Below are 27,876 nucleotides of genomic sequence, written 5' to 3'. Positions count from 1 at the left end.
CATGCCCTCAGAGCAAACGCTGAGCACCAAGTTCTCCAGGACGCACTCTCGGCTCCAAATCCACGCCGCTGAGCCCTGGCCAGGACAATGGCCTCCGCCTTTCCCCTTCTGGTTGACAAAGGAAACGGCCGGACCTATTTGCCCTCATCCACCACCCAGGGCTGGCTCAGGTTCTGTTTTTGTTTTTCTCAGTGTGCTGAGAGCTTATTTGAAATGATTCCTTGGTGACTTGTAAATGATGCACATCTTCTGTTGTTTTGTAATTTTTCATGAAAACCCCGGCCCTGCTTCAGCCAAGGCCGCTGCTCCATACTTCCCCGTGACGCCAGCACTCAGTCACATATTCTGTGCCACCCAGCTGTGTCCCTTTACTGCAGCAGCGGGACCCTTGGTGCGCTCTCCTCTGGAAGTAACAGGCTTGGGTAAAGCCGGTGACCCTCAGCATGGGGGTGACCTTCAGCCTGGGGGAATGGAATCTCACAACATAGAGAGACCAGGAGTAAACCTGGGCCAATGAGCAAGGAGATCCCTGCTGGACCGTGGGTTTCAGGGACACGGAAGGGGTGCAGTTTCCTTCAGGTTCCTGTGCTCAGGGAGGCTGCAGAAGGCAGAGATGGTCACACTGGGGACCAGCGGGACTCATGCACCTCATTACAGGGGGAAAGCTGGGGTGGGGCTCCCCTTGGCCCAGGGTGGCGATGCTTTTCTTCTTGTAGAGTAAAAGGATCTGGCCACACAGGTTCCTCCATTCCCCTACTTTATCCTGGTGGAACCCAGGGCTGCCTCCCTTCCAAGGAGGAAACAGGAAGCATGAGGTCAGCAGCTCCTACTCAGCTCCTGCAGACCCCACTGCACTAGCAGGGCCAGCACACCCGCAGGGGCCTCCAGTCCAGGGCTCCCCCACCACCCGCCACCCTTTCCCTGGTGATCTGGGGGAGGCTGGTTTTGCAGTTTGTGTCATGTAACCAAGGTGGCAGAGGGAGAAAGAATAACAACCTAGGTAAAAACCTGGTCATCCAAAGCAGCAGAAAGACACTGCCAGCACGGGAATGCAGTATCCCCCAAAGTCACATTATACTCAATCCCGGGCAGCACCAGCCTCGGGGAAGAAAGTCAGCAAGCCCGAGTTCCAGTGTGACCTTCAGGAAGCCAGGGAGCCAGGCATTCACTGATGGAATTAGTGTCCCAGAAGTGGGGTGCACGAGCAAGGGGTACCTTCACCCCTCTGGCCCAACAAGAACACGATAGGCGCCATCTACAACCCACAGCCTTCGCCAGATACTTGGACCTAAGACAGGGCCTTGCCGATAGTAAATTGCCTGACTGGGCTTGAGTCAAGACCCTTCATGTCGTCCTCCCAGAGCATGAGGTTGACCAGCTCAGATTTGCGTTTTAATGTGCAGATCACGGTGAGAAAGGCCAGTCACCAGCGCGTCCAGGACTGAAGAACAGAGTGTAACCCTGAAGAAGGCGTCAGGCTATCCTGATGCTTGTATGCTGCTGCCTGGCTGTGCCCAGGAGCCATCCGGGGTCCAGCCCACCTCAGATGCCCCCGATGACCCTGAGCACGGCCTGGGCCTGCAGTCCTGGGAAACATCCCCAGACAGAGCCCTCCTGCTGCAGCCCTGTTACCTCTGTGGCTTCCCTGCAATGGGGCTGGAAGTGACCAAGCATGGGAGGAGTCTCACGGGCCACAGGCTGCTCTGCTAAGGTGCAGGGAAGCTCAGAGCTGCCGTGGGCACTGGCTCAGCACTGGAAGCCCCAAAAGTCCTGGTGCCGTCCGGGAGGGTTGTGTGTGTGACAGTGCCCAGGATAACCTACGATCTCTCAGAGGCGCCAAAGCCACTCAGAAGCACGGCCGGCACGCTGCGTGGGTCCCAGAGGCACCGTCCTTCATTTGAAGGGAGAAGCCACTTTCCAGGCTTCAGCCGTGGGTGTCTGGATGCCTGGGAGGAGGCTGGGAAGCTGTTCAGATTTGTGCTAGGGGAGTCAGCAGGGCTCTTCCACCTTCTCTTCTGCAAACCCAGGGGTGACAGGCGTGGCCCCGAGAGAGCCCTCATGGGCTGGCGTGAGCTCCCGGAGCAAGCTGGGCCAGGCGCAGTACGGCCCAATCAATCTTCTCAAGCATCCAAGACCCACAGCACCTCCATAGGGCCGAGAGCGCACTGCCCAATATTTAAAAGAAAATAATGAATCTTACATTCTAGCTCCACTGAATAAAGAGGATTAAAATAGCTGAGCTGACAAAAAAAACAAGCCAGCACACAAAAAAGGGGAACTCCTAATTAGTTAATATGAAACACGCTGAATCCAATTAGGAGACCCCGCAATTCGCCTTCGGTATTCCTTCTGAACGGACGGGAACTAATCTGTCTTTAAATCAATACCGCATAACGGAGCACCAGGCTTTCCAAAGCCAGAGCACAGGGCGGAAAGGGGGTGTTCAAAAGACCGCAGGACAGAAAGCGCTGACCCGCCGCACCCCCAGGCTCACAGTTACTGTTTCCTCAATCCCGGGAGACTGATAAAGAACTGGAGTCGTCATTAGCATATGACTGGCTAAAATCTATTGATTTTTAACTCCATAGAATATTCTGTTTTCATTAGGATCTGCTGAGTTATAGCTACGGTTGCCGCAGCGCTGCCTGCCCTGGTTAACCACAAACCTACATTATAATGAGCACACAGCTAGAGAAAAACCGGGGGGCGCTACTTTGCTGTCAGCTATTGTCACAGTATTCTGGGAATCTTCCTCTGAATCCTGCTTCGTATTTTTAGAAAGCAGCAGGGTATTTAATCCTCAATAATTAGACTTCCCCTGAAAGGACAAAGTCATTTATATTACTGTCAAATTAACCCAGTCCCTCAACTGTTGCATAAGGTATTTGACTGTAGTATTTTAAACAACTTAGTAGAAAAGAGACAATTAAGATAAAAATGTCACATCTGTCTTATCTAAATCTCAGAAGCCTGCTCTAAATTTAGAAAATGCAGGTGCATTCAGAAAAGCAAGTCCAAAGCTGGTACTTGTTGGAACTGTTGGTGCTGGAGGGCTCCCGCGGGGTCTGGTGGGGCTGGGAGGGGTGGGCCCCGAGAGTCCTCCAACCAAATTTGCCGACCTTGACCTGGAGCAGCTGAACTGGAACTTGCCCCACTGCTGTGTACTCCAGCAGAATGGGGCCAACCTTCAAAGGTCCAAAAGCCACATTTGTGTTATACTAAGCCTCAAGGTTTTTGGGTCTGCACACGTGTGAGCACACTCATGCACGTGCATTTACACATGTGTGCATATGCACCCATGGGGCTAGGAACAGAAGATAAAGCCACAAGAGTAAAAAGGTCACTTGAAGGCCACATGGTGCCCTGGGCCCTGTTTGGATAGTACAATACAGTCCTTCAAAAAACAGCCAACCTAACGGCCTGAGGGTGGTTGAGCCTGACTCTGCTGTCTTTCCTGCTCTGTGCACACTGGCTTTACCTCTCCTCGTGTCATCTCTGAGGCTTTGCTCCCCAAGGTGGGCATAGCCAGGGAACAGTGATCACAGGGCACGCAGCAAGCCCTTGAACAGCACCCCAGACCCACAGGCCTCTGGTAGGGTGCTCGCTGGCAGAGCAGAGACACCAGGAGACTTGTGCTGCTGGACCAGCTGAGCTATGCTGGACCAAGCTTTGCTGAGGTCACTAGTTCAAAAGCTCCACTCTGTGGGCTCTAGCCCAGTATGGTCCATATGGGGGCAGCATTGCCACTGAGGCTGGAAGGGCAGCTGGCATCTTGGGCAGGTCCTGTCTGCAGGAAGGAATGACCTGCAGCATCAGGCAGGACCCATGCCAAGGTCTGGTCAGCCCTCCTCCAGGGCCAGGGGCCTCCTCTGTCCTGACTGGGCAGTTCCCAGGCTCCCCTGCTGTAACTGGTCCCAAGCTGGAACCCTGGAGACACAGAAAGCCACCTGCATTCCAGGCCCTGTAGTGCTGGCTCTGTGCCCTGCCCTGGTCCAGTGGTCTCCCTTACCACCTTCTTGCACGGACTGGAAGACTTTGGGCACACAAGCTGCAGAACAGAACAAGTTCCGCTCGGGAGCTTAGAATTTGTTGCTCAGGAGCCTGAGCCTATGGTTCTGTTTGGTCAAAGCTACATAGGACCAGAATCAGAGGACATCTCTGCAAGGCACTGCACACTGAACTGAGCCTGCTACGTTGGGTCCAGAGAGCTGCAGGGACCCTTGAGAACTCACTGGGGCTGTGGCCCATCACTTCCATAGGACATTTGCATCATTGAGACCTCGGAGCCCTCCTGCTGCAGGACACAGCTTCTGAGACTTCCAGGGAGCGTGGCACAGGCAGCACTATGGCTCGGACACAGTTTGCGGCCCCCCCTCAAGTCCTTGAAATAAAAGCAGGCCAGCAGGCGGGGGGCCTATTTTGACCGGATGTGCCCAGGGCTCTTGAAGACATATGCCCGTGTTCTGACAACACGCTTTCCTGAAGTCCTCAGTAGGAAGAGCTCCATTTCATGACAGGCAGGCTCACATAATCAAGGCCTACAAAGGGAGTGCTGGTCTCTTAGTGGGTGCCTTTCTGGGGCATCCCTGAAGGGGGAGACATATGTCCCCAGATTCCTACAGCTACCAAGGGCATCTGTATGGCTTCTGGGATGGGAAGAATGTTCCAGAATATCCCATGCTCTGATGTCTGAATGTCCTCACTGACCTCTGTGCTTTTCAAAAACCCACCCAGCCAATGTCACTGGTACACAAAGGGTGGGGAGCCTTTGCCCTCTGCCCATACCTCTGGAGAGTTGTCCACTGCCAGCCCCCAGGACTCAGAGTAGCTGCATGGCACGGGAGGGTCTCTGCTGCTCAGCCCAGGGTCCCTCCCTGCCAAAGAGAGGTTCAGCCTAGTGCCACACGTCAGATTGGTCTCCAGGTATCCTTTGGGAACTTGCACATCACCGACAGACGGACGAGGACCCACACATGACAGGTGTCCGGAAAGGATTCTCGCCTCTTCTGCCTCAGTGCTCGGGGAGGCGTTGGTAGTGTGAGGGAGGGATGATGGCTGAAAGTTGCACGGTAATGACTAAACCCACGCACGCCACAGTTCCACAGCACATCACCCGGCAACCGCCACGCTCTGGAGGAAAGAAGCAGGCAGGACGGGGCGCGGCAGGTGTGCAGAGACCGCACACCTGTCCTCACCGGCCCAGCAAGCACGGCGTATTTGCATAGCATCGCGTTTGAGGGATTTCTCCGACGGTCCTGTGCGTTGCTTTATCTGTGGCTGTCCACACAGGGCAGAGCCCTGCATCAAGAAGCCCGGCGTTGTTTGCTTTGGTTGAGCAAATAGTGATTTCCATTAGGAACCCCGTGCCACTCGCTGGAACCCTGGGACGGGCACGATCCTGTGTATTCCAATCTCTCTGCTGCCAGGAGCCACCAGGGGCCTCTGCCTGCAGTGTGGTTCAGGGAAGCTCCAAAAAACAGACACCTGTGAGCATCAGAATAGGGCTGGGGGAGGCAGAGATTCGGGACAGATAAAGACACAGGTGTTCATATGTGGAGAAGGCTGAGTGGGAAATCCACATCGCTGGTTTTACAAAGCAAATATAACAGAGCTGTTTTGAATTTCAAACTTTCCATATATTATTTTATGGAAATAGGCAAACTGCAAATTCACGAAACCATGAAAGATTGGCTCAGTTCCTGGACACCACTTACTGGGTTTCACTACACAACATAACACATTTAACGCAGGCCGTTCCATGTATATGCTGGCAGCATCTTGTTTACAGAAAACTCTAAACGGCAAAAACCAACACCCTCCTAGCGGGGTCCTTCTGCTCAGCAGTGTTCACGACGTCAGAAATAAGAACGACAGCTGTGTGTGAACTACAGTCTCGTTTGGATGGATGTGTCATACAAACTGCTGCTTCCTTATCAGAAGAGGTAGGTTATAGAAAAACCTAGAAGCCTGGAAACCTTGTTTGAGAAGACAGCAAAGGCTGCGTTTCGTCTTGATTTAGCTTCACAGCCACTTGCTGCAGGAAGGTGCAGTCCAGCAGCCGGCTGGGTGTGGGGGTCAGGGCTGCGGGAGGATGCAGTGTCCTCCAACAGTGTCCTGCTTCTGGGCGGGGCTTTTGGAAGGCAATTGGGTTGCAGCATGAGGTCAGCTAGGCAGGGGTGGCGGTCACCAGGTGTGGCTGGGAAGGGTCAGCTCCCTCCTCAGGGCTTCCTGGCCACCTCGACGAGGCCTGATTTCCTCCATCCGGACCCTCTCACCATGCTGCCAACCATCGTAAGACTTTTACTGTGAGCCAAGGTAAACTTCTTCTCCTGGAATTGGCACCTGAGAAAGACAGGAGCCCCCATGAGGACGTAAGGGTGATGTGGTCACCAAGGCAGCAATTTAGAGCAGTCACAGTCCAACTGAGTACCAAAAGCACTCTGGGCGAATAACTTGTGAAAGAAAGGAGGGAGGAGGACAAGGGAGAAAGAAGGCAGAGGCCACTGGTGAAGCAAGGACTTGTCCACGGGTCCCCTGGTTCCAGGGCAGCATGGTCCTGTGCAGGATGCGCACAGAGGGCTCCAGCTTGGGACCAGAGACACACTTGACACCGTGGACCTATAGGAAGCCCTGAGGGCAGACAGGGCACTCAGCCCCTAAAGCCGTGTCAGGGGTGGCTTCTGGTCACCCAAGCCCTTGGCTTCTTTTTCAAAGTTTGCAGCTCACCTTAGTGACAGAGCAATGGTGTCCTTGGTGTCCCTGCCACACGTGGCTCCTCCCCTTGTGTCCTCCCATGGAAGTGGCCAAGAAAACTGCTCCCTCTTGCAACAGGCAGCTCACCTCCTCTTCCAAATGGCCATAATTGCAGCCTTAAGACTGGCTCAAGGAGCCCAGGATGCTCCGTCCTGGCTGGGACAGGTGGGTCCCTCTGTCCTGCTTCCCATGGTCCCCACAACCCAGGGTTCCAGGGCCATCCTTCCAGTATGTGACATTTCCTCTCCCTGCCCTGGCTTTTCTTCCACAACCTCCCCATCAGTGTCCTTTTCTCTCAGGCCTGGGGACAGGCGCTAGTGTTCTGCATGTGTGTGGATGTTTCCCACAAGGCCAGGAAGCTGCTGGGACACAGGATGGCCTCTCATTCCAAGGCCTTGGTTCACAGGGGACCACATCTGGAAGGGAATGCAAGGGTGGGCGAGCTCAACACTTGCCTCTTAGTTTAAGGGCAAGGTGGCTGCTGGGAATCCCGAGGGTTGCAGGTCTAAGTCAGGAGGGTGGGAAACAGCTCAAGGTCAAGTCTCAAGGTCAGGAGCAGAAATGCCTCCCAAGGTCAAATATCCCTCTCAGAGTATGGAGGCTGTACCAGGCCCCGCTCTGCTCACCATGCTTCTCTGAAAAGGAAGCAGAGGCCTCTTTCTCTGCCTTTCTTAGGGAGGTCCTTAAGTGGCCTATGCCCTTCCAGTTAGTAGGAAGGTCTAATAGATTGAGTGTCTGGAGAGTGGGGTGCTGGGCAGGGTTAGCTCTGGCTCCTAACAGCCTCCAGCTGAGTCTGCGTGGAACAGGCCTGTGCATGGCAGGCGGACACTGGAATCATCAGGTGGAAGTATCGCACTGCCGACGTGGACAACGCGATGCCACTCGGAGGCTCCAGAGCTCAGCACTGGCGCAGGAAGACCCCGGACAGTGGAGCTGGGCAACTTGTCCTTCTCCCTTTGCTTCTTTCTTACCCACTTCAGAGTCTGAGGGGACAGATGCATCCCTGAAAGTGCACTTTCTCTCCTCAGAGCACCAGGATCCCCTGTGGGCCTTGCAGATTCTGCAGAGAATAATCCGGCCCTTGGTCAGGAGTTGATGGGTCAGAACTTTTAGACTCTGCGCTGCGATTCCTCATCGTCCTCCTTCTTCTTTCTCTCCCAATCTGTTTACCATAAACAGTTAACAAATGAAAAAGAAAAATATACTGAATACACAGCGAATACTCAGTCATCAAGATATTTTAACTGTGGAGGCACGAGTCCACAGCAGCTAAAGCCAAGCGGGAAGCTCAGGTGCATATGTAAGTGTGCGCCACAGTGGCTCATTTGATGTGTATTTACCGCCTCTCATGTCAGCCTGGCTTGAACCTGTGCCCCGCAAGCATGCCTCCTCTCCAGGGCTAGAGCGCAGTTTGGACAATGTGCGCTGTCCCCAGGGCGAATGTCCATTTGCGGCCTTATTTGTCGATAGGGTACAGTGTCAGTGATGAATTGAATGAAGTCACCCCTGGTTGACAGACCCCAAGTCCAGTGACTTCCACCTTCTAAAAGGCCAAGTGGAGACCCGAGACCCTGGGGACACAAAGGGGAAGGTCCTGCGAAGCCAGTGATAGACGGCAGAGCAATGCGTCTCCCAGCTAAGGTTCCCGGCCACCCCCAGAGCTGAGAGAAGCAAGCAAGCTCCTGCCCCAGGGCCTCCAGACAGAGCGGAGCGCAGCCCAGCTGCACCCTGATCCTGGACTTCCAGCTCCGGAAGTGAGTCCTGTCTGCTCCTGGCCTCTGCAGGGCTCACTTGCTGGAGAAGCCCGTGAAGACCTGCGCAGAGCCAGTGAGGTACAGCTGTGCCCCCTTTTTGCAATGGGTTCATCCAAGGCCTGTGACCACTGCTACATCACCTTTTAAAAGCCAGGCGGCCCAGAGGGTGATTAACAAGAGGGCAACTTAGGAGGCCTCTGTCTCTTTCCAGCTCAGAGCAGCCGGGAGGACTCAGCTGGAGTCCTTGGGGCGAGGAGGATGACCAAGAAGCCAGCACCATCAGGTCTTCCCGTGTCCTCTGTGAGGCAGGACGGGAGGCCCAGGACTCGGGCAGGCCACAGTGCACACCGCAGCAGGCGTGTGACCCTCCCAGCAGGAGGTTTCTGTGGCAGCTAGAGGACAAGAGCAAGAGCGGGACGCCCCGTGTGGGCAGGAGTGTGGGGCCCATCATGTGCCAGAGCGATTGTCAGAGCCACAACCTGGAGACAACAAGGGGCTGCGCAGTGCTGACTTGGAGCCTCCCAGGAGGCGCAGAGCACCCTGGTCCATGATTTCAATCCCCAGGCCTGGGGACCGGAAAGAGAAGAGCTGTCTGTAGACGTGACTGCCTGGGCCACGCATTTCTTTTTCTTTTGCTCTTTAGCACTTAAGTCATCTTAAAGACCGATGCTCTCTCCAGCTTCCCCTAGATATATAATTTGCTTAGTGCTCCTAGTACTGACCTGAAATGATTTAGTAGACCAAACCTCCAGCTTTGCACCTCAAGAGCAGGGCTAACTAGAGCCGTGGGGTGAATCCTAGCAGGGTGAGAGAGTTCCTGGGAGGACAGTAGGTGTCAGGGTGCATGGTTCCTACAGAGGGGCAGTGGATTCTACAGAGGAGGTCTGGATGCTGCAGGATGGGGTTGGTGCATGGTACTGGTGCAGAAGAGCATTTTGGCTCTTGGCATACCTACAGAAGGTTCCAGAAGCTTCTGGCAGTGTCCTGGCAAACATACAGATTTATTAAGGAATTTTTTTGGAGCAGGAATTTTCATTTTTTTAAAAAATATAATTCACTGAAGATTTCCTTGAGTCTTGAATTTGTAAACTCACTGAAATATGAGTGTTGTGTAGGGACGTGACTGGAAGGTGGGTACAGATGGCTTGGGACCTTCAGTCTGGTCACTATTTCCAGGACTCCAATGACTCCCGCTAATACTGAGCCATGCGTCCATGGTGCCCATTATGTCCAGCGCAGCTTCTGGTAAGCCTGCAGTGAGGATGAGGCTGCATTTGTCCAGGGCCCTCCCAAGGTGTCCTGGGCCCAGGCAGCAGAGCCATGGGGCTGGGAGGGACCCCTGGTCTCATGTCACCTGGAGGGCAGCCTGGAGAGGAAGGGGAACACGGTCAGTTGTGGGACAAAACCCACACCCCAGGTGGGGAGGACTGTCCTTCCTGTTAATTTCTTTCCAGTTTGTACTCCACCTCCAGCGTCCTTAAAATACCTTTCCAGAATTCTAAAAGGCAAATACATGGAAAAGCAATGACTCAAATCTTTGATATTTAGGTAGTTTTATAATTGTAAATCTTGGAGAGCTGTCAAAAGTCCAGCATATGAAAAAAGATTCGATTACATTCATTGTTTAACCAAAATAAATCTTTATATCAATCATATCTTATTGACATCAACCTAGCTAAATGTAAATTAAAAGTGGTCTATATTTTTAGGACCTGTGAAGAGATGCATGGAATGACAGCCACATCAGTCAGCTTTCCAATTGCTAGGACAAGGTGCCTGATACCACAAATTAAAAGGGGGAAGGTTTATTTTGACACCCGGTTTCAGGGGGTTCAGTCCATGGCCAGCTGGTCTCAGACAAGGACATCACAGCAGAAGGAAATGGGGGAGCAAAGCTGCACAGTTCACGGCAACCAGGGGTCAGAGGGAGGCGTGAGCCCAGAGGGAAGGACCCAGGGGTCCGACGTGGTCCCCTGGCTCACGCCACAGCCCGCCGGCACATACCCACAAAGGTGCTTTGTGACCCCTACGTGGCTTTCAAGCCCAGCAAGTTGTGGTTAATGAGATTAGCCAGCACGACAACATGCGGCCATCCTTTTTAATTGTGAACTTCATAGATCACGAACTGTCACATGGAGAGAGAGAGCCAATCCCAGCAGCAGTTATTTGTTCCTCTGTACACACACACCTTCATCACGTGTTCCTTGGGTAACATCGTGCGCTGGTCCGTGCTGGGGTTCTGTAGTAGACGAGCTGGGTGGATCTTCCATGGGGCTGGCAGCCTGTGCTGCCACAGGCTCTTCTCTGGGATACAGCTGGCAACATTTTCAGCAGTCTGAACACTTTCCTTACAGAGTATGCATTAAATATTTTATACAAACACACATGTAGCCATGTACACATAAGCACAGGCATGAGCACATACATGTACTGGTCAGGAATACAGTCCAGAAATTTTAAAAGTAGGGCTGTAGGAAAGTATTTATCAACTAGCAATTCCTAAGAACATTGGGGAGAGCTCAGTAATGGAAGCAGTCAATAGATTGCAAGGGCTCTGGCCTTATGATGTTTTTTTTTTCTATTTCGGGTCCATTAATTTTTTAATCTCTGTGATTAAATTGCTTAAGCAGAGACCAAGTTTAAATGATCAATAATGAGTGAAGTTTGCTTGATTTTTTATTTATAACGCATTACTCTGAGGCCCTGCCTAACTCTTCAGAGGACTAAAAAAGCCCATGCATAAGCGAAGCATGGCGGGGTCCTTCATTTTAGCCAGAAAGTTAGGATAGTGTGGACTTTGTTGGTGAAATGTGGCTGTGTGAACTGGGGAAGATGGAATCAGAGGCTCCTGGTCCCCAGATGAGCTCGTGCTGAAGCTGGCCTCAGGGTACCGAGCCCAGGTATGGTCAGAGTCGGGGCACAGGGTGTGTTAGCACCACGCTCAGTGCCTGTTGAAAGAAGATGCCATTGTTTATGGCATGAAACCATGGATGTTCAGGATCTCTGTAAATGGGTAAGGATTGGTTAATACTTGAGCTTTAAGGAAATCCAGTAAAGGATAATTCTCCTTTTCTTCTGAGCTTCATTCATTTTCCTAATCTATATTTCCTTGCTTTTGAAGATCCCTTCTGGGATAAAAACTCCATAACTGTGTATTTTAGTAGAGAAAGTTAATTAAACAATTTCTGTAGGAAATGGCTTTAAATATATTTCCTCACTGTTGATAGAATAAAATTTCAATCACACATTCCAAGGAAAATACATTCTGCGTAAATAGTCCAGGCCACCCTCCTTAGATTTGTTTTCCAGGACAAAGTGTGTCCTTTCATGAAAGACCACATGGCCCCTTCTGTCCTACCAAAGACACGGCTAGGCTGACCTGATGGGACAGTTGCAGAAGGCAGACAGGCTGGGGCTTCTGACACCCTACATACTGTCTGATTGCCCACAGAGGGGCCTTGCCCAACAGGGAGGGGAGCCCTGTGTCTGCCTCAGACTTAGGTCACAGGGAAGAGGCTGCCACAGGGAGCTCCAACCCAGGAAGGAAACTGGCAGCCTGCAGCACTGCTTCCTGCCCTCCAGCAGAGGCATGAAGAGGCTATTGCTGGTAGCTCTTTAGGAAATAACCCAAAGGTTGACTTTGTGTCTGCAGTGCCAGCAGTGTGGTGGCCTCTATGGGGAACACTCTTGAAGGACACCCTGAATGTGGAGTCCCACAAAATCCCATGTGAAGCTGGACCCCACAGACACCTAGGCCCCACAGAGGCCCCAGGTGAACCCCAGAGAGGACTCGTGAGTAGAAGCTAGGTAACGTGGACCTTTTTCCATGGTTTCAAACCCTATTTTAGAAGACTCATAGTCACATTAGAACATCTTTTTTCAAAGTTTCAGGGAAACAGGCAGTGTGAAAAGCTGGGGAAGCAGAAGGCACCACGGCAGAAGAGCTGAGGGCTGCACAGCGGCCAACACCGCTTTCCCAGCTCACCTGAGACTGCAGCTCCCTGCCTCCTCCTCGTCTGCTCATCCTCTTCCTCCTCTTCTCCTCCTCTTTCTTCTCTCCTCTTCCTTCATTCCTCCTCCTCCTCACTGTAAGGGAAGAACTAAAGAGAAAGAACATTTCTACCTCAATATTCTGGGCAGGGAGAAAATATTCAGCAACATATAAAGAGAGTCTGAAATTCTAATTCATTCACTTAATCCTAGTGGCATTTTTGATTGCCTCTGGATGAGTAATGTTTAAATCATGATTGTTCAACCAGGTGAGTGAGTGTGTGTGTTAATCATATTAGGCCCATGAACTGTTCTATTTCATTTAAAAACAAAGTAAAACAAAATAACTGTAAAAAGTACTTTGAAGTAATTAACTCTTTGGGTCACAAGGATCATTATCTATTTACTCATTTTCTTGACTTCTTTCAGTTCAGCAGTTGCATTGATATTTTCATATTTGTAGAAGCATCTCTCTTCATCAGGTGATTTGAACTTCATAAAATCTCCTGCATGCCTTAGTTATTCCCAAGGTCAGAGTGAAGAAGAGAGGTAATGACACACAGAGAAAGTTTTGTACTGGTGTCTGAAAAGTTTAAGTCCAGTTAGCAATTCATGATTCCTGTCAAAAAGAAGTCTGTTTTAAGCAAAAGAGCTCCTTCCCAGAGCCTAGCATGGGAAATCTGCCTGTGAGTGAGGAAACACAGTGCCCTGTGGACACAGCTGGGCGTGCATCGCCAATGCGACACGGGGAAGGGAAATCAGGGAAGAAGGAGTACTAGGGAGTCCAGTGTCTACCCTGCTTGCAGACGAGCCGTGGAGTGTTTCCTGAAAATAACTACTACTATTAGATTCTGTGTAAAAATACAATTTTGAAGGCAGAGCAGCCTATAGAATTAGAGGTGAAAAAACTTTTGATAGTCTTATTAACATGGTGAAACTATGATCTAAGACTGTGATGAAATGAAGGAAAAGGAGGGAAAGATTACAAAGCACTTTAAAATCATTAGAAATCTGTGGTGGAGGCCACATGGGCTTTGAAGGAGACTGCAAGGTCAACATCAGTCCAAGGCATTCTACTATGGTTGCCTCAGAAGTATCCTGAAAACAAAAGGAACACTAACTGTTCAAAATTGGCTTGTATGACAGAGAATAAGAAATTTACTAACTCTATTTGTGAATGCTATCACTGTAAAGCTGGAAGAAATAAACTAATAAAAATCATTAGACTTTAATGTGGCAAGGTGGCTGGATAGAAGCTAAATATACAAAGCACAGTTTCTGCATTTTTTAATCAGAAACAAAAATGGGAAAAAATTATTCCTTATTTTCCAAAATTATTTTTTATTTGAAAGAGGCAGATATAATTATGCTCAGCAAATTCCACATATACACTCACATATCACTATTCTGAGTTTGAGGCCACAAAACCAAGTCCGGCTTCTGGGCTGCTCTTGAGAGAAGTGTGGTTTCCTACTTGCATTTTTTTTCACAAATTGCACTTTGCTGTGGTGATTGATGCACAGTTAGAGACTTGGATGCTGGATCATCGGCTGCAGGCGATGTGGACCCCTCATCCATGTGAGACCCTACTGGAGTAAGAGCTACACCTGAGCCAGGTAAGCAGTGGGACTTCAAGGTCCGTTGCTTCCTCTGTGCCTTGCCTAACCTGCCTGAAGCAATACAGGAAGGTGAATGTTTCAAGTAAACAGTAAATTTTAAATGTCAGAATAGTGAGCAAGCACCTGTCTTATCCCAATTAAAAGTGTGCATAAAACCAGTGAGGGAGACATGGAGCACAGCATAGTCCTGATGGAATAACATAAGAGCTTGCATGTAAGTCAGGTGCACAGATAATGCCATGAACAGCCAGTGCAGGAGGAGGTACAGAGAGTGTGATAAATGGCATTGGTGGAGTTATCTACACATTTAGAAGCAAACAAAACTAAACTCCACTTATACCATAGGGGAAATGAAATCCCAATAAGTGTGTAAAACAGTGTGAAACTTTGACGTCCCATTGGGAGATGTCTGTCCTCATGAAAACTACAGACCCTATGAAAACCTACCCATCTACCCAGATTTTAAAAATGACAAAAACATTCAAAGACAAATAATTATACAGGAAAAAATTATGATACCCTAACCCACAAATAAAGTGGGATCATCACCAGGATTCTACAGATTCATAAGAAAAAAACAAACAAGAAGGGGTTAATGAAGTTCATTGAAGGAAAAGTAATCCAAATGGCTAAATAACATGAAATTATGCCCAGCTCCACTGTTACAGAAATGCAAATTAAGCCAAAGATGAGGAGCATTTTTAGATATTAGAGTTGTGCTTAAAGCCTACCTTTGAACTTTATCTCGTCTAATTTGAGTTTTAATTTTAAGTTTCAAGACATGGTCCCACTAATTCTCTAAGGTGCCAATGCCGGATTCAAATTTGAAACCTCCTGCCTCAGCCTCTCAGCATGCTAAGATTAAGGGCATGCACCACTGAGCCTGGCTGTAAAGGTTTTTTAAAAATTCCATCAACTCAGCAAAATTTAAAGACACAATTATAGTTGGTGTATAAGGGTATCTGGGAATAGTCACCTTTGTAAAATACAAAGGACTTCAAATGGCTGCAGTGCATGGAGAGCCATTCCTCAAACACCTCCACTGCTCATGTCCTTCCTGCCTCTTCTTTGGGAGGATTGGATGTAAAATGTAACCTGGACGTGATGCTGTGTCCCTGCAACCCAGCACTGCACAGCGTGCAGCCGGCAAGGTCAAGCTCAGCCTGGGTAACCGAAGACCTACCACAGCCTTGTCTTGAGATTAAAAAATACAAAAATAAAGGTCTGGGGATGCAGTTTAGTGAGATGGCCTTGGTTTCTATCTACAGTGCAGTTGTGCCTACAGGTACAGTGTAAGGGTGCCTGAGTAAGAATCTGGCATGGAACACCCACAAACAGGCCGACAAGTGAGCAGACCTCTCCTAACTGTGTGATGATACTGTGGAAGTGTCACCAAGAACATGATATGAGAGGGTCCTCCATGAGTGTGACTCGAGAACACGCACAGCGGGATGCAGGGTGATAGTTTCTCTGCAAAACCGAGTGACACCGAAGGAGCCTCTCTGGGCTGCCGAGTGTGTGTGACATCTTGTTAGTCTAAGGTGACGGCGTTAGCACAGGTGACCAACGGCGAAAACTCCTGGACTAAGCCCACAATTAGCAGATGAGACCAGTGCGCATTTTAGCAAGCACCACTGTCCCCTCTTTCACACAAGTGAGTGACTATGCCTCATTTACAAATTAGTCAAGAGGAGGCTGCAGAAAAGTCACTGACGCACTGAGGGACAGTGAGACAAGTGCCAGTTCTGTCCTCAGAAACACTTGCTGGTGACCTCACAGTCAGCGCAGGTGCTCTGGGACCACAGGTGGGGCTTGGTGGACACAGGAGGAGTGAGGTGCAGGAAAATGCCACCAAGGGCTGCAGGCCTGGTGCACACAATACTGTGATGGGTGGTGGGACAGAGGCCCAACTTGGCCCTGGAATTCTGCGAACTGACCAAAACACCCCTCAGGGTGAACAGGGATGGGCTCCAGCCCCCTCGGAAACACTAACACAGTGTTCTGGTCCTGTGTGGAAAGTGTGCAGAATCTGCGTGTAACCCGTGCACATCCTTCTACGTGTTTTAAATCACCTCCAGAAAGCTTAAACTGTCTCATCAGTGTGAGAGCTAGGTGAGCATTACCCCGGTGCAGGGAGGGCTGAGGATGGGAGGAAAGGCTGCATGGCCACCGTTCTCACATATTTTTGACCCACACTTGTTTGAATCTGCAAATGGGGAGCCATGGACCTGCCGGCAGGGTTACAGGCGTAAGACTTCCTGTGCTGCTGTCTGGGCATTGCTGCTTCTCCTGGTGACTGCCGGACAAAACTGATCAAATGTGTTTGTGTCCATGACAGTTGTCAGCTTTGCAAGTGACCACACTGTGTCTCCTCACTTGGCAGGCACCACTCAAACGGGAACCATAGAGGACCTTTGATGTGACTGAGGAAGATAAAATAGCACCGCTCCATGAGATGCTAAAATGCTGGCCACGAGACAACCCTGTGGGGGGCAAGCAGAGCACCTTGCCCTTGTGAAGATCCCCAGGAGGACCCCCCAGGGCAGCAAGTCTCAGTGACCCTTGAGACTCTGGCTGTGCCCACATAGCTGTCGCCTCTCAAAGCCTCAGGTCCCTCCTCTTTAAGACCCTGCAGCCTTGTATATGTGAAAGACAGCATTTGAAAGCTTCCTCATGCATGAATTAATGTTCTGTTTATAAAAGTTATTTTCTCGATGATTAGAAATACTTTCTGGGACACAAAGTAATGAATGGAAATTATAAACTATTTTGCATTGGTTTGTCTTTCAAAATGAATAAAGCTCCTAATGCCTACTGTAATTAGGTTATTAATTATACAATATCTAGGTTAATATATCTGAAATTCCTGAGTTCTATTAGCTCTAATGATGATGATGGTGATGATAACAACAGTAATTGATGTCATAAAAGATAATTCCAGCTCTGGATAGACAGGCTGCTGCCGTTCACTGAGCTTAATTACTCCTTGCAAGGCACACGTAGATATTGGGGTGATTACAGTGGCCGGGAAAGGTTTGGTAGGTTTCACCCTGTACAGAGCAGAGCTGTGAACCTCCTTGACAGTGGTATAAATAAAGGCCTCCAGGAACTTGCTTGTCTGCCTTTCCCAATCCCTGAGCAAAGCATTTTGCAGCACGGAGCAGAGCCGTGGTGCACTGGCGGGGTCTCCTGACGTCACTTACGAGATTGTTTCTAGGAAATGCTAACTCAGTATGAAATTATCAGTGGTTTCCTGTTTGCTAGTAATTGTTAAGGTCCAAATGAGTCAGGGAGGTCAGGATGGATCCATGCAGTGCTGCTGTCGCCCGGCTTCTGAGTCTGCTGCAGCGGGCCCAGCTCAGCTTTGTTAGCACGTCAGACGGAGCAGCTGCCCTGGTGCAGCCACACACATTGCAGTGTCCGTCAGTCCTCCAGCGAGTGTGACAGGGTCATGAGTGAGCCGGCTGGAGTGGGTGCCCCAGCCAGCCCCGCTGCAGGAACGGGATAGAGGGCCACCGGCAGCCCACAGCCACTCAGCATGAGACCGAGACCCACAGCTTGGATCCCGGACCATGTCTCATTGTCCCAGATGACCCAAGGTGAACTGTGGAGTGTCCTTCCCCTGCCCTGCCCCCACCTAAACCACTCAGAAAAAAGGGAAGGCAGAAGGCCAGGACCAGGGAGCTGCCTGGGGCTCTTCTCCAACACCATGGCCAAGCCTCCCCAGAGTGCGGTCCAGGCACCCGGACCCCCGTGGGCAGGTGGCCGTGTATTAGCCGTGAGCCACTGTAGTGAGCGTGTGGGAGTCGCAGTTGAAGGGATGTGCAGGGTGTGTGCTGGACAGGGTTTAGTCTTGTTTTACTTTTTATTTCTGTAGTTTGTTGGGAAGGTAATTAATTTAACCTCAAGGATGAGCTGTGGGGTCCAGAGGGCACGTGGACTTGGAGGCCACCCCTGTTTCTGACGTTGTTCATCGCTGTTGTCTTTCTCTTGAGCCTTCTCCGGAGCAGGCAAGCGCTGGCCACTCGGTGGCCCAGCTCAGTTCACATTCCGGAAGGGCAGTGTCACAAGGGTAAAATGTCACCACCTTGCCTTCACCGATTTGGAATCTGTTACGAATTCAGACCCAACAAGGATCCTGTTTGTCGGTTCCTTACCCATGGAGAAAGGGTTTGGTAAGCAAATTAATAACATCAGCCAGAGCTTCCCATGCTGTGCTCAGAGATATTAATAGGCATCCCATGAAAAACAGATTTCATGGGCGGATAAGTTCAGAAATTCCAGGGCAGTGTCCATCCTGGAAGGCCAGCATGAGCACCCCAAAGGTCCAGGAGGACTGAAGACACCAGGGAGCGTCCCTCACAGGAGCCCGCAGAGCAGTTCACCCCAGAATAATAACTGGTAGGAACTCAGGGAAGAGCTGCCACGGAAAGGGCACAGCGTTCTCCATCACCCACATGTAGGGTTTTCCTCACTTTAAGGACACAGTGGGAGAAAGGAAGGAGGGAACCCAGGGAGAAGTGGGCTCAAGAAACGAAAAGTTCCTTCTTCCGCCTCAGGCACTGCATGGCTCCCCCCTCAGTGCGCCGTGAGCTGGTGTAGGACCCTGTTCCTGTCTCTCTCCTTTGTTCTGGGGCACCAGCCCACTTCAGAACCAGGTTCTACACCGAGGCTGAAATAAACACAATTACTCAGCCACCATGAGTGTCAAGGGACCGTCAACTCGCACACTTAGGTGTGAACCGAGTCCCAGTTGCTCCATTTATTTTTTTTTAAACTTTTATTTAAAAGGAAAAAGAGAAAAAACAAAACAAAACAAAGCAGTGTAAGGGTACAAGTAATACAGAACTACAAAAAAAAAAAAAAAGTAAAAAATCACCAGTTAATAGATTATACATTATCATCTTAGAGATAGTTGCTCAAGTCACAGTATCAAAGCATACAAAGTGGACATTCAAACAGTGAGACTGCAAACAGTTGTGTTCAGTGATCCAACCAAAAACATTAATATGGTCAACTATTTAACACCCCTAAACACACTTGCAGTTGTATTAAAGGGGCCTCTTCGCCCCAGGAACATTTGGGTAGTCCTCTATCCACAAATGATTTTCAGGAGGCTGGTTTATGATTCTGGACTTTGATTCTCTTTAGCTTGGCCTGGACGGTCACCTCCCATCTGGCTTTTTGGACTCTGCTTCAGAATATCTGAAGAATGTCAAAAACAAGCACAGGCAATAACTTCTAGCCAGGTCTCCCATAACCCATTAAACAGAACCCCAAAATCTTATGCATTTTATTCAGTCCTTTATTTTATTATGAGAAAAAGTGTAACAGTAGATACAGCCTCCTAAGTGTTAAGTGTGTAACACAGCATTTCCAGTCGCAGGGCAGTACTGTACAGCAGCCCCTCAAATCAGCTCATCCGTGGATGAGCGATCTCTGGTCCCCTCCCTCTGACCTCTGGCTCTCAGAGCTGACCGGCCTGGGGACCCTGGTAAGTGGAGCTGGGCTGTGCCTGGCTTGGGGGTGCTATTCTTGGCTTAGCATAGGCTTTCCCGGGAAGGGCGTGTTACAAACACTATCAGAGTGGACGCCTCCTGTTTCTACTCAAAGACTAATTGGAAATACATACAATTCCACATTCTCACCTCAAGACCATCGGGAAACTTCGGCTGTATTTAAAGGACTGCTAACCCATCAGCGTGAAGGGGCACAAGGTCCTAGTCACTGTCCAGTTAGCAAGTCAGCCAGGGAAACTTCAGAAATCCACCAGCGGAGAGCAGCTGTGGCTCTCCAGACCGAGGCTGGTATAAACCTGCCACTTCCAGCCCACCCACCCGCACTCACCCGGCTCTGCATTTTACCGCAGCAGCACCCACCTCGCCCTGCCTTTAATAACTCAGTCCGCACAGTGGCCGTGGATAAAGCGATCTTCGTCATAGAGATCAAAGAATTAATCAAGCGCAACAGTAAAGAATGATTTCAAAACCTTTTGAGAGAGATAAATAACTCCGAGAGATGAGTTATTGGATCTGTGGGGCATATCTATTTATCAGGCAGTCAAAACTCACCGTTTTAAATCTGATTCCATTTTCCTTTTGGATTAGCGGGTTGTCTTCAAGGCGGCATAGGACCAGCAAGACTGAATAAGCAATCAACTTGTGACTAAATATGTGAAAACTTGATAAATCTGTCCTATTATGCTTTCAAACAAACCTTCATCATGCTAAATCGGAAGGAGCTCCGTGATCGCACTGAGAGGGGACATTCTGGCTCCATCCTGACCGGCGTGCTCTAAATAGTTTTGTGATTGAATCAAACCGCCTTAGGGACGAAATTTTGTTACTCCTAACTCCCGCCCTTGGGAAGGACTTCTGTATTTCTGAGAGATGTTCTTCCACTGCTTATTGAATATCTGGTCATGGGAGAGCTCTATCGAAGAGACTGCTGTTTAGATTCAGCCCATGCCTGGCTCGCTGTAATTTTGACCTGAGGGCTGGTCTTCCTGTAATTCTCCAAAATTACCCAAACTATAATCTAATCTCTCTCCTATCTGCAAAGCCTGCAGACACTTTAGTATCTGTGGAGTACGCTGTTCCCTGGCCAAGGTTCCCTCAACCTCCAGCAGCTATTCAGGGTGTTGCCCTGGGCTTTGGCCATTTGCAGGTTTCTCTCTGGGAAATGGACCTTTTCAGGATTTATTTTTTAAAAGTAACCTCCTAAGCTGAGTATTCTTCTGGGAATATAAAATGACCAGGAAGCAACATAAAGGAAACACAGTCAAGAAGCTCACAGAGCACTTCAGTATTGTGGGGTTTTGTTCGCCTGTTTTGTTTTGTTTTGTTTTTTAACCTGTAGTCTATGCTTGAAGCAGAGTCAACTTTGGGAGTAAACGTGAAACCAGAGCCCAAGCCAGAGGAGCCCCCAGCCATCTGTGTGCTGTGTCATGCAGAAGTGGACTATAGGCTCCTTTGAGGCGGGGGCACAGCACCTGTGAAGGCTCCTCTCTCCTGGTTTGGTGCGGAGGTGTCTTGTTCATGACAACCGTCCATTTCCAGTGCCATGGTGAAGAGCCACAGGGCTGTCCCGGGTTCCCACACCCATGTGCAGCTGGCCCTACCAGCACATGGTGGGACCAATAGGCTCTGTGCTGCTAGGAAAAGCCACACATGCCTGGATCAAAGACGCTATGGAAAGATGCTCCCGAACAGGGAGGTCCCCGCTTTCTGGAGCCCGCTGGGAGGCTGCGGTCTCAGTGCTCGAAGCTGTGAGATCAGGGCTGTGGCTGCAGGAACAGCAGGCACAGCTCAGGGTGCGGGGGGCACATGTCTTGCCCTGGCTCGGCTGTGGGGGCCCCCTATTGTGTGCAGCATCCTCCTTGGATGAGAGGAAGTACTCTGCTGAACAGGCTCCTCTGGTCCTCACAGGGCTGACTTAGATTTTTCCACATTTAAACTGCTGAGATGACAGGGTCTTCTTGTTCATTTTTGTTTAATTATTCTAGAACAACATCCTCGGGACATCTGGAGACTGGCAGAGTGTCTTCAAAGGTGAGAAGTCCCATCTCAAGCCGTGTTCTGTGGACACACAGGTCCCAGGCAGGTGATACCGAGGGCAGAAAGGACTGGAACGAGAGCCCAGCCACCTCCAGCAAAGGGGAGGTTGTCTTGAGCCGCTGTAAAGCAAGATTACTGTTTTCCTGAAAACATGTTTGAGCTTCCTGCAAGCTGTGGGGATCTGGGCTGATCCTACACCACCGTAAGCTATGTGGGGCAGGGAGCTGCCCCTCACAGAGCCTCGTCCCTGAGCTGGGCACACTGGAGGCGGCCCTGCCAGAAGGCAGGCGCTGGGTCACAGGCGAGGTCCACACAGTGCTGTGAACAGGACTGTGAACCTGCACACTTCTGATTGAGGCCAAATCCCCAGCCTTCAAATACTAACAGTTAAAACGTCCAAAACAAGCAAGAAAGAACAGAAAAGGTGAACCCACTGGGCCAAAATGCAGGAGCCACTGTGTCTTCCAGCTGGGAGACAACGCGTGAGGGCGTCGACAGGTGATAAACACGGAAAACGCGTCCGAGCAGCTTTCCTTGCAAGTCTGAGACGTCCACACACCCCCGCACGCTCGTGCCCCTTGGCTGCTGAGTGTGGAGCACACGTGACCATGAGCAGCACCTCCTCTGGGACACAGGACCCCAGCCCGAGCCGACCACAAAGGCTCTGGCTAAGGAATGGACGGGCCACGGCACGGGACTCAGGACCGTGCTTCCACATCTAAAGGAGGTCCCCGCGCAAACGCACACACATGAGTGCACAGCGCCGGCCCTGTCTCTCACCCTCATCTACGTGGACCCGTCTGCCGCCAACGTCCAGTCCCTCAGTCTGCCAGGCAAGCGGAACCCCGGCCGCCCGGCTCGCGCTCCCCCGCCGACCACGGCCCTCGTCCACTCACAAGGGCCTGTCAGCGGTTTGACAGGGTGGGGAGCCTCCCCACCTTTCCTGCCCATCAGCCCAGTGACAGGTGCAAGCAGGCGGGACCCCCACCCCATTCATGCCCATCAGCACATGTGATGGACACGGCCTGGGGAGGGGGTGTCCCCAGAGCCCCTGGGTGGAGAGGGCTGCCCACGCCGCCCTGGGTGGGCCTCGGCTGGATATCGGTGGCAGACTTGGCTGATGGCGGGGGCAGGGAGGGGGGCTGGGGGTGGGGGTCTCCCAGGCCGCAGCCACTGACAGTTACTCTCACCCACCCTGAGGTCCAGCATCTCCCTGGCCACTGCAGGTCCTGAATGGGTCATCACCACAGGCGGGAGATGGCGTGGGGGACTGACCAGAGGACAGAGAAGTAGGGGCAGTGGGCACTGTCCCATGGGCACTAAGGACACCAGAGCCTCCAGGAGGGGAGACAGCCTCGCCGCTCACGGAACCAAAGCATGGACTTCGAGGAAAGGCTTGCTGGGTGGGAAGAACACGAGGGTCGTCCCCAGGTGACAGCCGTAACTGCAAGCAGCCAGAGCTCCTTGGAGGATGGATGATGTGAGGCTCCCAGGTGCTGAACCTGCACTGCGTGTCCAGCCCTGACAGTCGTCACCAGTGGCCAAGCCTGCACTCATTGCCACAGCGCCGTGTCTGGCAGGTGAACCCTGCGCAGGCAAGGTAGAAGCAGCAGTGTCCCCTGAGCACCCTGAGTGTGTTCACTTCCTAAGGATCCCAGTAGCATGTAGCAGAAAACACCCTGGATTTATGATGCCCACAGGAAGCGCTGTTGCCATAAACAGCCTTCTCGGTCAACGTGGCTGCGTACTTGGACTGGTTTACAGACAGTTCTGACCACAGTTGAGTCACTGAGAAACTGAATATGCTCAAAAACATCAAATTGCAAAGGAAGTGAAAAATGACCACGTTTTTATGTCACAAACCTCCTTTCATTCTGTAAGCTTTCTCCCACCGTTTGGCTTCAACTCTGCTACTTTGGCCTCCGATTTTAACTGAAGCTAAGAGCACAGCCAAGGTGCTGGCCAGCACGGAGGACGAAGACTGTTTCAGCTCACACTGGGTGCTTCTGGATTGGAACCACCAGGAAAACCAGCTGTCAGCAGAACCTTTGAGCCTGTGTGTGGAGCACAGTGGAACCGCATGGTGTCATAGGCAGGAAATCATTGCCAGTCTACATGGGACAGTGGGGTACCAGGCTTTGAACCCTAGCTTTTGCATTGAGCTGTGTCCCCGCCCCTTTCTTTGAGGCCAGCCTCACTAAGTCACGAGGTGCCCTGGGATGGGCTCAAACTCCTCATCCTCCTGCCATTTATTGTACCCTCAAATCTGCAAATGCCTTAGGTCTTTCCTTGCTTGGGTTCTAAGCGTCCTTGTCACAAGCTCGACACTCAGTGGACGGGGGAGCCCACAGTCCAGCCACACAGTGGAGAGGCTCCCAAAGGCACCTGTCTGCTGGGACCCTCTCTGACTCAAGCACTACCCTCTGTGCGACCTCCAGGAGTGTCCCCCAGGCACATTTGCATAAAGGGAAAGGAGTGGCCGCTCCTGGAACCTGTCCACAGAACACGTGGCTGTGGTGCCCTGGTCAGGCGCAGGCGCAGGTGTGGATTCCAAGGCTGTGGTGTATAGCAGCAGAGGTGATGAGGAGCTTGCAGGGCCAGGGTATTCCTGGGCAGCTATACAGGATCAGCCGAGGTGAGCCCACACTTTGCACCAAGAGAGGCTCTCCCGAGTTTCCCCCCTAAGTACAGACCCTGCGTGGTGGAGAGTAGGAAGCTGAAAGGCTCAGCTACTGTGGGGGCTGTGTCCATTTTGTCCTCCTGATTCACTTAGAGAAGGCCCAGGTGGGTAAAGACACAGAGCAAACAGCCTTCGACCGAGGAGAAGCCTCCAGGCACACGCACAGCCTGGCCACACTGCGGGACCAGGCACACCTCTGAACTGTGTGTTCTCCTTTAGAGGGTAAACACCATTTCAGATTTGAAGTACTAAACCAGTTATCAATTATTTACATCTGTACTCTAATTTATTCCATCCAGTTTATTTAACCACATTAGCGCACAAAGAACCAGGTGAGAGCTTTCTAAACTGTGATTTGGCTCCTAACTTCGAGGGAGGGGGGGGGGTATTTTTCCACCCAGATTTTTGAAATAAAGAAATAAGGCTCAGAAGGGGGATTTTTTTTTTTCACAAAAGGATGCAGCTGGTACCTGGTGACAGGAAGGAAATCCAGTCCTCTTATTTCTGTCTCTGCAGGATGGGAAGATACCGTCAAGACCGAGAAGCCCTGCGGTCCTGGGCTTGCCCTCTGCTGCAATGTCTTGTCTATTTCTGAAGCTCCAATAACAAAACACCATGGTCACTGAGGAGAGAAAAGTGTGTGTTGGGGACTCAGTCTATTAGCCTTGGACAAGTCAGTATCACTGCATTTTAAAACTCTTCTGGGTAGATTTCTTAGATTTCCATTTAGGACTGAGAAGTATAAATTTGTAAGTATGCAGCATGAATTTTAGACATTCCAGTGTAACAATACATGCATTTCTAAAATTACAGCGCAAGTATGATTCTGTCTGGTAAAGCCGTTTTTGGAAATGTGTAAATTTTCTAAATTGAATCTAGATCATCATCGATCTGTAAATAACACAGCTTTTAAATTTAAATTTCCTTCTACTCCTAGGTCATTGTAAAGTTTCCATCCATTCTCCACATGGACTGTTGGAATTTTCATTACCTCCCAAAATGCCCTTCACTCCTCCAGTCCTGTGCAGACGCTCAGCCCTGACCCAGGCCACACCGCCTGTGAGGCCTCCTCCGGCTGCCAAAGGCTTCCGGGCTGGAACAAGGGATGCAACAGCCCCACCAGGTGGGGACCCATGTGCCACCAGTAGACGGTGACTGAAGTCCTTCCCTCACTGCCCCTCAAGGGTTAGCACCATGATTGGGATCTTTCATTTCTGCATCTCCGAGGGTGCTGGGCTATCCGATTAGCTGAGTGGAAAGCCACAGGAAACTAACCAGGAGGTCTAATCTTACCCGGGTATTGCAGGTGGGTGAGGTCCCTGAGCGGGCAGTGCAGACCTCAGATGCTGGGTAGTGGGGTGCAGATTCAGAAGAGCACCCTACACTGTCAGGGGAGCTGCAGGCACAAGAGATCCTGAGAAACCCAGGTTCCAAGGGTCCAGAAGAGCCATGCCATTCACCCACCATGCCCAGCCCAGCAGGGACTATGGACAGAGGGCGCAGCTTGGGCTGCATGGAGACTGCAGCCTGGGGTCAGCTCCTGGTGCAGGCCCTGTGCAGTCTGACGGGGAGGCTGCTTCAGGACCGCTCTCACCCCCCTGCACTCAGAGATGCACTCCCTGGGGGACACGCTTGACAAACGGCCTGCGCTGGCTAAAGGACAAAGCAAAGCACTTGGGTCTGTGACTCACTCTGCGTTCATTGCCTTGGGATGAAGACCTAGGGCTGGAGGAGGAAGGAGAGTGCATTTCCGTCCAGGTGGGAACCTGCCTCAGCATCTGGGCCAGCCGTGGTCATATCAGTCCCTGCCTGTTACAGCTGAAAAGAAACTGTCCCCTGCTGTCGCATGAACGACACAGACAGACAGCCCAGTGGGGCTTGAGACCACGGGAGGTGTGTGGGGACCGAGAATGGCTCCCAACAGAAGTGAGATAAATTCATAATAAATTTCATAACCCCCAGCAAACACCGCGTGCCTGGTGAGCACGTCCCGGCGGCCTCTGAGTGGAGAGCGTGCTGGTGGCGTCGGGATGCAGACTCCTCTGGGCACTTTTCCTTCGGCAATCATTCATTATTATATTTTATGCCAGCCACGTTTTGACTAATGACCTTTTCTATTTTCACTTTTCACTAATGTTACTGTAAAAACCTCATCTGTTTTCATTTATATGAGGGGGTCTGTCACACACTCCGCTCTTGGCACAGGGGAAAAGCCAGGGGCTAGAACCACTGTGTCCCCGTGTCTTCTCTTTGGGGACGCGAGAATCACCAGGAAGACTCAGCAGGGTGGACGTGCCTGTGACTCTCCAGCCAGCATCCGCGGCCCTGGGTGCCTTTCGAGGGTGGTAAGGACCCACTGTGGGGTGATCTCTTCTCAGAGGTGGTGTGGATTCTCTCCCCATCTCACTGGGACAGGGATTCAAGGACCTTGTCTGCTGGAAGCTTCACCTTGCACTGCACCCATCAGGCCCCAGGGGGAAGGACAAGGGCAAGGGCGCATGGGACCCTACGGCCAGGAACGCAGATGCCCGACACCAGAAGAGAGGACGCTTGCCAGTCACTTTCATCGCTGGACAAAATAGCCACCACCCACACGCAGAGAAGCAGAGGCTCATTTCGGCTCATGTTAGAAGCTTCGGTCCTTGCGCAGTTGCCAGCGTGCTGGAAGAGTCCCAGTGGCAAAGAGCTGCTTGAGTCATGAGGGTCAGGCAGCAGGGCCAGAAGGGGGAGGCAGGGAGTGAGCTGGACCCTTCCAGGCCACGCCCCAGAGACCGCCTCTTCCCACCAGACCCCACCTCTTAAGAGCAAGTCAACTGGACCGAGAACTCCATAATCCAATCGCTTCCCAAATCCATGAGGCTTTGGGGTCACGTCAGACCTAAACCTTTACAGTACTTGGTCCCTTGTTCCCTTCTGGTTGCTTCCCAATGAGTGCCATCTTTCCCACCTGCTTTGGTGACATTGAGAATCAGGCTGAGGCCAAAGTCACCAGAGAGGGCACCATGCCAAAGATGACTCAGATGGAATTCTCAGATGGAAGAGCTGGGGGAAAATGCCACCCAGCAGTACAGAGAGCAGCGGCAGCTCCAGCTCCGTGGACGTCCCAAGTCCCTGCCTGTTTGTGATCCTGGAGGCTGAACCAGGACACCTCACAGCCACGATCTCTCACATGTCCTCCTTGATGCTTGCTCAGTTCCCAGACCCCATCCCGTCAGCCAAGCATGAAATTCAAATTTCGGTCAAGTTGGACTCTGCCCTTCTGAGGTCACAGGCCAAGGCAGGGTGCACCCTGTGTCTCGAGGACACTGAGAACCCACTGGGAGTCGCCCATCCTTGGAGGCCTAGGGGCAGAGGGCCTCCCCTGGTTGGGGCCAGCAGCTCAGTTTGCCCCAGGGATGGCCCCTCTGTGACCCACCCGCCAGCCCTCAGTCTCCCCATGCCTCCGGGCCTCAGGATCCGACGCCGAATCTCCTTTGCCAGCCACACAGCCCTGGCCCTGCCCATTAGTGTCATCTGCTGCCGGC

Source organism: Cavia porcellus, unplaced genomic scaffold (genome assembly GCF_034190915.1).
Source record: "Cavia porcellus strain 051 isolate PalLab524CR breed Dunkin Hartley unplaced genomic scaffold, mCavPor4.1 scaffold_11, whole genome shotgun sequence".
Lineage (NCBI taxonomy): Eukaryota > Metazoa > Chordata > Mammalia > Rodentia > Caviidae > Cavia > Cavia porcellus.
Note: the sequence above shows the minus strand (reverse complement) of the source record.